A 13,217-nucleotide genomic window follows, 5' to 3' on the forward strand; every position below is an offset into this window, starting at 1 on the left:
CTTTCTGTTCGAGCTCTGATTTCTCTTATTTTAATTTGATGATCATTCCTACCTATGTAGGTTGGACTCAAAATATTTTCGCATTCGGAAGAGAAAGTTGGTGACTGAAATATCGTAAATAGGTCTCGCCGCGACGAAAAACGTCTTTGCTTTAATGATTTCCATCCCAACTCGCGTATCATATCTGCCACACACTCTGCCCTATTACGTGATAATACAAAACGAGCTGCCCTGTTTTGCAGCCTTTCGATGTCCTCCGTCAATCCCACCTGGTAAGGATCCCACACCGCGCAGCAATATTCTAACAGAGGACGAACGAGTGTAGTGTAAGCTGTCTCTTTAGTGGACTTGTTGCATCTTCTAAGTGTCCTGCCAATGAAACGCAACCTTTGGCTCGCCTTCCCCACAATATTATCTATGTGGTCTTTCCAACTGAAGTTGTTCGTAATTTTAACACCCAGGTACTTAGTTGAATTGACAGCCTTGAGAGTTGTACTATTTATCGAGTAATCGAATTCCAACGGATTTCTTTTGGAACTCATGTGGATCACCTCACACTTTTCGTTATTTAGCGTCAACTGCCACCTGCCGCACCATACAGCAATCTTTTCTAAATCGTTTTGCAACTGATACTGGTCTTCGGATGACCTTACTAGACGATAAATTACAGCTTCATCTGCGAACAACCTAAGAGAACTGCTCAGATTGTCATCCAGGTCATTTATATAGGTCAGGAACAGCAGAGGTCCCAGGACGCTTCCCTGGGGAACACCTGATATCACTTCAGTTTTACTCAATGATTTGCCGTCTGTTGCTACGAACTGAGACCTTCCTGACAGGAAATAACGAATCCAGTCGCACAACTGAGACGATACCCCATAGGCCCGCAGCTTGATTAGTAGTCACTTGTGAGGAACGGTGTCAAAAGCTTTCCGGAAATCTAGAAATACGGAATCAACTTGAGATCCCCTGTCGATAGCGGCCATTACTACGTGCGAATAAAGAGCTAGCTGCGTTGCACAAGAACGAAGACTGAGTAAAAACAACGCCCATTTCCTCCAGTAAAATAAAGATACGCTGGATAGCCAAAGAAACTGGTACACCTGCCTAATATCATGTAGGGCCCCCGCGGTCACGCAGGAGTACCGCAACACGACGTGGAATGGACTCGACTAATGTCGGAAGTAGTGCTGGAGGGATATGACACCATAAATCCTGCAAAGTTGTCCATACATCCGTAAGCGAACGAGGGGTGGAGATCTCTTCTGAACAGCACGTTGGTTCATGCCTAGGGAGTTTGGTGGCCAGCGGAAATCTTTAAACTCAGAAGAGTGTTCCGGGAGCCACTCTGTTGCATTTATGGACGTATGAGGTGTCGCATTGTTCTGCTTCAATTGCCCAAGCCCGTCGGAATACACAGTGGACATAAATGGATGCAGGTGATCAGACAGGATGCTTGCCTATCTGTTACCTGTCACAGTCATATCTGGACGTGTCAAGGGCTCCATATCACCCCAACTACACACGTCCCACACCATTACAGAGCCTCCACCAGCTTGAACAGTCTCCTGGTGATATGCAGGCTCCATGGATTCATGAGGTTGTCTCCATACCCGTACACATCCATAGGTGATCGGGCAGGACACTTACATAAGTGTCATCTATCAGAGTCGTATCTAGACGTATCAGACAATCCAACTACACACGGCCCACACCATTACAGAGCCTCCACCATCTTGAACATTCCCCTTCTCGACATGCAGGGTCCATGGATTCGTGAGATTGTTTCCATATCCGTACACGTCCATCCACTCGATACAATTTGAAACGAGACTCGTCCAACCAGGAAACGTCCACATATGGAGCACCCTCTGCCTCCGCATGAAATTGCCAGACGCCTTACGGGCTCTGCAGCATTTGCAGCTCGCCTCGCTGTCATCGATCTTCCTCAATGCAGTTTCGATTTTGCCTCTTTCGATTTCCATCCGCTTCCAGAACAGAACACCTTCGAGGAGTTCACTTTGAGCGTCATCAAGCAGCGCAAGCAGAGGTAAGGCTGTGGCTCCGTCAAAGTCCAACATTCTACAGTGTCCGTATTAGGACTGTTGATATTTTTAAAAATATCAGGAATCAGATACATCGATATTTAACAACATATCATTAAAGGGCAACGACATGTCGACGTAGCGGGCTATAAAAATATCAACTGCACATTGTAAATATACGGCCGGATTTAGAACCGTATATGCAAGTATTGATTTATTATTAGGTATTCTGTACATCAACAAGCTTGCAGCCTGTTTAACAACCTTCGAGCAAGAATTGAGAGGAAAACCATGCGTGTTCACGCTTGGCGATGACTACTTTGCAAACAGTGGTAACTGCACGTAAGTGCCACAATAAAACTTGGCCGATGGGTCCGTCGTCCGGTTTCATCACATATCGCATTCGTCCAGAAGACTTCATGTCGACTTTCGTGATTTTTTTTTTTTTTCATTTCTGTAATCACTTGCGACCTAGCAGTTGCAGTGCCAAAATAGTATGGTAAAGTCCAACGTCGCAGTTTCCGCTAGTAGCGCCTAGCGCCGATTACGTCAGCATTTCCCGTCACACGTCCCCACCCACCGCAAAAAGCAATCTTGTCATTCTTGTCATTTAGATTTCTTTCATCAGTTTCATCAGTTGGTTTTGAAGAACGCCGACATGAAGAGACAGGACACTAGTTGTTCTTTAACGCAACCGGTGTGCTATATCTTCACATCGGAAATCTGGTTATTCCACCCACACCGCCCCCTTCACCCCTCACTCCCCCAGACCCACCCCCTCCCCCTGGTGCAATCGGACTTCTTCTTTGTGCCACCAATACTTGCTTCACATACTGAAAGACTGGACGGGATGAAAGCTCAAACAGTAGTAACAACCCTTCACACAGAGAAAGTAAAATTATGTTCTACTACAATTTCAAATATTTACCAAAAATGGCATAAAAATGTAATATGAAATAAAAATATCGGCACTCGATACTGCCATTCCGATATTGATATATCATGAAAAGAAATTTGGAAATTTGTGGTAAGGCCTTATGGGACCAAGCTGGCCGCGGCGGCCGAGCGGTCCTAGGCGCTTCTGTCTGGAACTGCGCGCGGCTGCTACGGTCGCAGGTTCGAATCCTGCCTCGGGCATGGATGTGTGTGATGTCCTTAGGTTAGTTAGGTTTAGGTAGTTCTAAGATTAGAGGACTGATGACCTCAGATGTTAAGTCCCATAGTGATTAGAGCCATTTGAACCATCTTATGGGACCAAATTGCTGATGTCATCGGTCCCTAAGCCAACACACTACTTAATCTAACTTACGCTATGGACAACACACACACGCATGCCTGAGGGAGGACTCGAACCTCCGACGGGGTCGTGAAAAGAAATGTCACCCATTTACATAGGCTACATATTTTTTGGGTTCAAAAATGGTTCAAATGGCTCTGAGCACTAAGGGACTTTAACAGCTGAGGTCATCAGTACCCTAGAACTTAGAACTACTTAAACCTAACTAACCTGAGGACATCACACACATCCATGCCCGAGGCATGATTCGAACCTGCGACCGTAAGAGTCGCATGGTTCCAGACTGACGCGCCTAGAACCGCTCTGCCACTCCGGCCGGCTATTTTTTGGGAAAATAACAATATATCATCAGCAATAGCTTGTATTAACAAAGTGGGCTCCGGTTGGGAGAAATGTGTTCGTCGCCAGGCTGTCGTAGACATGAAGAATAAAGATGCAGAATGTTAGTAAAGTTAGTTTTAGTCAAAAAACTGTAAGAATTTTCATATAAAAAATTCAAAGATATTGCTTTCCTGCACGCCGTCGTATATTGCATCGTTTTTGCATTGCAACCCTCCATGAGAAATACTTTTCTTGTTCTCTGCCGCGCGGTGTAGCCACGGTTCGCGCGGCTCCCCCCGTCGGAGGTTCGAGTCCTCCCTCGGGCATGGCTGTGTGTGTTGTTCGTAGCGTAAGTTAGTTTAACTTAATTAGTGTGGAAGCCTAGGGACCGATGACCTCAGCAGTTTGGCCCCATTGGCACGTACCACAAATTTCCGTACTTTCTTATCCTCTCCCCCCTCCAACCACCTAACAACGAGAAAAGGTAATCACATTGTCGACTCTGTAGCACATTCGTTCCCCACAGCCCTCCTCCCTCCGCTGACGTAGGATGCCGTTGTTAATCACTTCCTTTCGTTGGAACGCTAACGTAAAAGAATGCACAAAAGAGCTCAGTCTGTTACTGAGTAATAGCTGCACGGTGCTTACGATAGCGCTGCAAACGGCGATAAACGTGGCCCATAACAGCACCTGTTATCTTGACGGACTCTCCCAGCTGCGGGCAGCGCAGTAGGGTCAATTTTTGCGCTCGCCAGCGGCGCGGCGTTCGCCCGCGTCGCAGCGCCGAGGCGGATAAAAAAGGGGGACTCCTCTAATTATGTTAATGCAGCGGAATTGAGAGCCGGCCGCACTAAATTATCCCAGTTTACGTCTGCCTCTGTTGGCGGCGCCCACTTTTAATTTGTAAATGCGTCTCCGCCGGCCGCGGTCCTACGGACGTTTGTTTGCACGCGGCGTGTGTGACTCCACACTGCGGCGGAGAGCGGCGCCTGCTGCAGTGCTGTCCCCGCGTACGGGCAGCGCAGACGTCGCAGCAGAAATTCTCAGACACCAGCAAACGTCCTCGCTCCTAGAAGCGTGCACGGATGCAAGGAGACGAACTGAACAGCGCTATTTCCGCCGGAACTTATCCGAAAAACTGTAGTCTACACAAGAGCAGTGTGAAGAACTATACACAAGAGCAGAGTGAACCACTTGATCCGGCCGTTGTGGCCGAGCGGTTCTAGGCGCTTCAGTCCGGAACCGCGCTGCTGCTACGGTCGCAGGTTCGAATCCTGCCTCGGGCATGGATGTGTGTAATGTCCTTAGGTTGGTTAGGTTTAGATGGTTCTAAGTCTAGGGGACTGACGACCTCAGATGTTAAGTCTCATAGTGCTTAGAGCCATTTGATCCATTTTTGAAGCACTTGATTTCGTATCTCTCGAATGTCGTTCGTAATTGTGATCACTACTGCAAGTAATACCACTGATAGCCTCTTACCCACGAAACAACTGTAAAACTCCATCTGTAAGTAGGCTGTTTAGGTTTTTACGTTGGTAACCCCATGTAGCGCTCAATATGAAAATCACTGGCTGTGCTGTGTGCAGTCTGTGGCTGGTTGGCATTGTTGTAATTTGCTATTGTACTGTTGGGCAGCAGGCGTAGCATTGCGCAGTTGGAGGTGAGCCGCCAGCAGTGGTGGATGTGGGGAGAGAGATGGCGGAGTTTTGAAAGCGGATGATCTGGACGTGTGTCCATCAGAGACAGTAAATTTGTAAGACTGTATGTCATGAACTGATATGTATTATGACTTTTGAACACTTTTAAGGTAAATACATTGTTTGTTCTCTATCAAATGGTTCAAATGGCTCAGAGCACTATGGGACTTAACATCTATGGTCATCAGTCCCCTAGAACTTAGAACTACTTAAACCTAACTAACCTAAGGACATCACACAACACCCAGTCATCACGAGGCAGAGAAAATCCCTGACCCCGCCGGGAATCGAACCCGGGAACCCGGGCGTGGGAAGCGAGAACGCTACCGCACGACCACGAGCTGCGGACTGTTCTCTATCAAAATCTTTCATTTGCTAACTGTGCCTATCAGTTGTTAGTGCCTTCAGTAGTTAGAATCTTTTATTTAGCAGGCAGTATTGGCGCTCGCTGTATTGCAGTAGTTCGAGTAATGAAGATTTTTGTGAGGTAAGTGATTGATGAAAGGTATAGGTTATTGTTAGTCAGGGCCATTCTTTTGTAGGGATTATTGAAAGTCAGATTGCGTTGCGCTAAAAATATTGTGTGTCAGTATCAGCACAGTAATTCAATAATTTTTTTAAGGGGACATTTCACATCCTGTCCTAATCCGAGCTTCTTGTCCATCTCTAATAATGTCGTCGTTTACTGCAAACCTTAATCTACCTTCACAGCGGACTTCACAGAGCTCTTATATGCGCGATAAATTCTCCTACCTAGAGATGACGCACTAATATATGTTCCTTACGTATAAGATGAAACATTTGAGTGACTGGTAAATTCAGCTACATAAATTTAAAAATAACATCTGAAAATTGATTGTATCACACGCCTTGCTGGAATTAAGCAGTAGTGAAGTGACAGTTTGCTTGTGTCCTTGTCCATAGCTAAGATACTAACGAGGGTAGATTTCCAGTAGTAAATAAACTACCTTGATGAAACTTGTTAGGAGTGTAGAATGGTCATAATAATGCATTTTTTTCGTTTTTGCCCCAGTTCACTTTTAAGGAGTAAAACACACCACGAAATGTAATATGACATATTAAGTTTAGAGCGAATATCCTTGTAACCATGACATATAAAAATGTGTTTCATTTAGAAATTTAAATATAATTAACTTTCTTGAAAACTGTAATCAACTTTTGTAATAATTTGAATTCTTACAAAATAACCAATCACCATTAATGAAATTTTGAAAAATAAAATATTTTGTTACTACATAAATTAAAAAAGCTTGCACACCACACCACATTCATCCATATATAATAAAGCCGGCTTGTGAAATATCACTTTTAGAAAAATAATCTTTTTCGAGTATTTTCAGCAAACGTAATTAAAGTATCTAAACGTTAATTTTTTACTTATTTTGTTTTATGCATTGAATTTTTATTTTATGGTTTCTTTTCAAGTTTTTTCTTTGTTCTCCTTTTTAGTTTAGCATTTCACATATGTGTATTATGTTCATTGAAAATAGATACTGACTCACTGTAATGATACAAAATCATAACAGTGTAGGTCATCAGTAAGGAAATACTTGAAACGTAACGGTTTTTCTGGTTAAAGAAATGGTTAAAATGGCTCTGAGCACTACGGAACTTAACATCTGAGGTCATCAGCCCCCTAGAACTCAGAACTACTTAAACCTAACTAACCTGAGGACGTCACACACATCCATGCCCGAGGCAGGATTCGAACCTGCGACCGTAGCAGTCACGCGGTTCCGAACTGAAGCGCCTAGAACCGCTCGGTCACTGCGGACGGCTAACGGTGTTTCTACACCATGCAGAATTTCTAAATTTCTTGTCATAATAGACACGATGGACAACACAATGTAGAAAAAAAAATTCATCAGGATTTCAAATAGTGCCAGGTCATCGTTTAAATATCGTAATTTGTATGAGACTTATTTCAGTTCATCGGAAAGCTTTGGCGAAGACACTAGTTTATGTACTAATGACCGAAAGGAAGAACAACAAAGAGATCATCTACAGGCTGTCTGAAATATCCAGAAAGAGCTTTTAAATTTTTAGATAAACTAGTGGCCCACTCGTGCCTTTTGCAGGTAGCATTCTCTACGGGCGGACGACTTGTCTGGTGTAGCGGTAATTCTGTCTACAGCACGCTATGTAGAGTTAGATCTAAACACCAGAGAACAACGTTAGGTAACCAAACATTATCACTTTTAGTAAATTAAACGATTTAAGCAGTACAGGCCACTTCCCTGCATGAAAGGCACTGCGCCTCTGCGAGCAAGCACCCTCCCCACCCACCCCCGCCTCATCCGCCCGAGCTGCGCTAGACCACCAGACACAACTCTGATTCTGCCCATGCTTCTCTGCTGCCTGTAACTGCGATGGCTGCACCGCTAGATGCCAATGCCATCATTTTTACAATAGCGGACTTTAATTCACCATAGTTCAGCCAGTTTCTACGACATACTTATGAGTTATACACACGAACCTTCCTCGTGAATCTATCAAAGGCCGGCCGAAGTGGCCGTGCGGTTAAAGGCGCTGCAGTCTGAAACCGCAAGACCGCTACGGTCGCAGGTTCGAATCCTGCCTCGGGCATGGATGTTTGTGATGTCCTTAGGTTAGTTAGGTTTAACTAGTTCTAAGTTCTAGGGGACTAATGACCTCAGCAGTTGAGTCCCATAGTGCTCAGAGCCATTTGAACCATTTTTTTATCAGTCAAAACTAAAAAAAAACTAAACTAAACTAAGTCTGAACAGGCCTTGGAAGGTCCAACGGTACCGACCGGCAGCCGTGTCGTCCTCAGCCGACAGGCGTCGCTGGATGCGGATATGGAGGGGCAAATGGTCAGCACACCGCTCTCCCGGCCATATGTCAGTTTCCGAGACCGGAGCCGCTACTTCTCAGTCAAGTAGCTCTTCAGTTTGCCTCACAAGGGCTGAGGGCATCCCGCTTGCCAACAGCGATGGACAGCCCGGATGGTCACCCATCCAACTGCTATCCCAGCCCGACATCGCTTAACCGGTGATGTGACGGGAACCGGTGTTACCACTGCGGCAAGGCCGATGGCAATCTACCAGTCAGAACCAGATCAAAATCCCTACAGCAGTTCCTGAGATTAGTCCGAATATACAGGTAGAAGTGAGTGGGGAACTACGGTTTACGTACACACAGAAGAAAAGTAGACAAGACATATCCCCCAATTACGTCAAGGCAATAGTATTTACGTTTGTTTGCGTGTCCATCTTTCGCAGCAGCTTTTAACATCTGATACTATATCCATCTTGAGCTGACCGCAATCTAATTAGAAAGAACTATACCAGACGCGTTTCGCTTTTATTTACAAAGCATCTTCCTTGGTTAGTGGTATTTCTTTACATAATAGGCTCCTTTCCTTCTTGCTAGCAGTGGCTGGTGTGAAATGAATCCTGTCGACACCAGCCACGGCTAGCAAGAAGGGAAGGTGCAGATTATGTAAAGAAACACCAATAATCAAGGAAGATGCTTTGTAAATAAAAGCGAAATGCGCCTTGTGTCATCATCATCATCATCATCATCATTTAAGACTGATTCTGCATTTCAGCGTTCAGTCTGGAGCATAACCCCTCTTATACAGTTCCTCCATGATCCCCTATTCAGTGCTAACATTGGTGCCTCTTCTGATGTTATACCTATTACTTCAAAATCATTCTTAACCGCATCCAGGTACTTCTCCTCGGTCTGCCCCGACTCCTCCTACCCTCTACTGCTGAATCATTGAGTCTCTTGGGTAACCTTGCTTCTCCCATGCGTGTAACATGACCCCACCCAATGATTTCCTCATTGTGGACACCCTCCTGCCATTGTTCCCATCTACTAGTACCTGCAATCATCCTAGCTACTTTCATATCCGTAACCTCAACCTTGTTGATAAGGTAACCTGAATCCACCCAGCTTTCGCTCCCATACAACAAAGTTGGTCGACAGATTGAACGGTGCACAGATAACTTAGTCTTGGTACTGACTTGTCATTTCCTTCTTACCTCCCTTTCGAAGACTGCTAATTACACTCCAGAATGGTTTTCCAGCAGCTTGACCCATAGTCTCCAACCTGTTTCCAAAGTCTTCCCACGATTTCTTCTTGGATGCTGCAATTATCTGTTTGGCTTTGTTTCTTTCTTCAACATAACTTTCTCTGTCTACCTGGGTTCTGGTATGTAGCCATTTTTGATACGCCTTCTTTTTCCTTTTACAGGCTGCCTTGACTGTATCATTCCACCAAGCTGTTTGCTTCATCCTACTTTTACACACTACTGTTCCAAGACATTCTGTAGCCACTTCTAATACTGTGTCCCTGTACCTTGTCCATTCCTTTTCCAATGACTGTAATTGACTACATTCAACTAACTGGTACCTTTCTGAGATCGCTGTTATGTACTTGTGCCTGATTTCCGCGCCTTGTGTAATTTTTTTAATTAGACTGCATTCAGATCATGACCTATAACTTATAGTAACAAATATTATTTAGTTAGGACATACTGCAGGTCTGTAGCCCCGTTCACATTACATACCTCCACGCCAAGTCCCACGGGCTGGTGTGCATGGCATATCGCTCATCGTTCTTCTTTCTCCTGATGCCGTACTTTTATTCAATTCTCGACCACTTTCGTGACACACAGCGTATTGCAAATTGCTGTCGCCTGTACTGTTCAGAGCTCAGGACTTTTATCTAGCAGCCTGGGAAAAGTGGATAGCCGCTAAGTCCGGCGCTGCGTCACTCAGCTGTTGGCCCCTTATCTCAGGTGCTAGTTCCCTTATCTCTGGTGCTTGTTTCCCAGCACTCAGTGTTGTCCGACGCTAAAACGCTCATGGTCTGTGTCGCGAGTTTTAAATTCCTCACGACTCCGTTAACAGCTGACCGTGGAAGGCTTGACGAGATCACACCGGCAGCACACTGCTTCTAATGACGCTGCCGTAATTTCTAAAAGCAGTTAGCGCAGACAAAATACTTTTACGAGTGCGTTACTGCTTGCTGCACGTCCCCCAAGCGTTTAAAGTACATCACCGTGTCTCGTTACTATACGAATAATTCTCCACGTGTGCCACTCTACACATTACATGCGATTGTGTAATCAAACATTGTTATTTCCACCAAATGTTCTGCCTCATACACTGTTTCCATTATCCGAGGAGCAGGATGCTAACTACTTTCGTAGGAAAAGGGGCAAACGACTTAATTCAACGTTATCTAAAAATGGTTCAAATGGCTCTGAGCTCAATGGGACTTAACATCTTAGGTCATCAGTCCCCTAAGAACTACTTAAACCTAACTAACCTAAGGACATCACACACATCCATGCCCGAGGCAGGATTCGAACCTGCGACCGTAACAGTCCCGCGGTTCCGGACTGCAGCGCCTAGAACCGCACGGCCACCCCGGCCGGCGTCGTTATCTTCTCGCCCATCGTTAGTCAGCTGCTAGTGTGGTTTCACTGGATATGTGAATCCACTGGCAACTTATACCTTTTCATCTGAGTAAAATTCTGAACCGACTACGCAGTATCGCCCCGAAACGCGAGGTATGCCTAGGACGAATAGATGTCCTCTGAGGCAGAACATAATTGCAGTTATTCCTGTACATTATGATTCTTATTAATGTTTAAACCCTCCGACCCCACTAAGGGACCAAGATAAAGCTGAGACGAGTAATTTAACATGAGACGCGTGGAGTCGAAAACGTAGGAAACGCGAACGTAATGCGTTGAGCGAGATCTACGAGAAAGACAGGCCGCAACGCGTACGCCGCGAAGGTAGGCCTGCGCTCGGTCGCCCAACTCAGCAGACAAACTACGTTTCTACACCTGTTAACCCGTAACTAGATGTGTACTTACAAACAAGAATTGCATCTTCTACTGGAATCCGCTATTATAGAGTCTTACTGTTTTAGTCCTCCAATGATTGGAAGTCCATAGGGGTACTTACAATTTGTTACGGTTGTACTGGCATACAATAAAACTAAAATCACGCCAAAATGATTATCAGTTGCATAAGGCACCTCTTCTTCTGCTAAGCAGAAGAGAGAATGCGACAAACAAGCCGTTACACCATTTATATCGAGTATTGATGTTAAATTAAATTTTTATGTAATACTGGTAATCAATAAGATTTCATAATAGCAGATTTCAGTAGAAGATGCAATTCTCGTTAGTACGTACACGCCCAGCTGCGAGTTAGCTGGCCTAGAAACGCATTTTGCCTGCTGAACTGAGCGAGCGAGCGAGCCTACCTTCGTGACGTACGCGCCGCGGCCTGTCTTTCTCGTCAGACTACAACAGTCACTTGAGATAAACAGCAAGGACTGACAAAATCGTAAGTTTTCCGAGACCGTCACTAAACGTTGAACTTGTTTAGAGTAGAAAGAAATTCCAGTATGTATTTCCTTTCGTTAGTTGACAGTGGATTTGTACACATATCATCAAATTTGATTGTAAGTATTAAGTATCACTAAATATATTGTGTTACGAAAACAACTTCATGACAGTAATTAATACAACAATGGAGAGCTACATGAAACCGCTTTGAGTACTACGCGGTTTCCATAGAGGATGATATTTCGAGGAAACAGCAACAATTAAATAAATAAAGAACATATTGGCAACAGCGACACTGATCTGTGTTTTGAGTAATGACATGAAAGATTAGGATTATTAGAGGCGAATCGGACAAAGAAGGAGCAGGAAATTCTCCGTAGCTTTTCCTAAGAAACCCTTCTTTAGAACTTAATTCACGGCAAACCTAAATCTAGGTGGTCATAAGGGGACTTTACTACTCACCCATGTTAATGTCAGGCCAGCGAATGAAAAAGACACGTTAGCGATTCGTGCCTGCCTTACTTTGAAAACATGAGTTAACCGTACGTACTGGCGCCAGATAGACTAGTTTAGTGAATGTTTGTTTGGCAGACCGAGGGTGGGTTATGGAACACTTCCCCACGCCCTCCTTAGACAGTCAAGAATTGCGGATAGCAGTCTTAACCTGGTTAGCTCTCCAAGTAGACAGAGATGGAGTGGAGAGTCCTCGGTCGCTTTGTCCTCGCCAGTGGCTGCCGCCATAGCCAGTACAGTCCGTATCGCAGCCTTCATCTGCACCTGCCGTTTCGGGGAGCGGTATTGGACAATCTGTAATTCCACATGGAACCACTATGGAGCCCAGTGATAATAAAACATACGACATATGATAACGCGAGGAAATGTTCTCATCAACCAACAGAGGTTTACTAGGTGTGATGCTATCGATGTGGTTTTCTATTGTCTTTATCGTGGCACGCGATCACTATGATCGCAGACAATGTCTGACTTACATAGTTTGTTACAGGGAGATATGCAGCTTAAGGCATATCCAAGTGCAAATTAGGTTGCCATAGATGCGGAAATCGTGGCGGGCTGCACCAAACCAATCAGAGGAATAGTGACGAAGAAAAGGTGAGAGTTGCAGGAAGCAAGTAGCTTAGTAACAAGAATTTCGAAGTGCTCGTTCGTACAGTGAAATTTATGGAATGTTCCATTTTTGTGGTGATTACCAGCCAGTAGCTTATATAGTGTTTCATTAAGGAAGCGAAAATTTGCCCAAAGATTTCCTGCAATATCAAGAATCTGGTGTCGCAATAAGTACACTGCCAACCATTAAAATTGTAGCACCATAAAGGCGACATGCAACGAATGTCAAAACTGCATGAAGTGTTCTACATACATGAATCTGCATTTCAGCCTAACTGCACACACTAAATAAGAGTCACACCGCTCACATCTGTATATTGGGTGTACCACAAATGTTGCGATGTTGCGCCAAACTTCGAAGGGCTATAGACAG

The sequence above is a fragment of the Schistocerca cancellata genome, chromosome 1 (assembly GCF_023864275.1).
Source record: "Schistocerca cancellata isolate TAMUIC-IGC-003103 chromosome 1, iqSchCanc2.1, whole genome shotgun sequence".
NCBI lineage: Eukaryota > Metazoa > Arthropoda > Insecta > Orthoptera > Acrididae > Schistocerca > Schistocerca cancellata.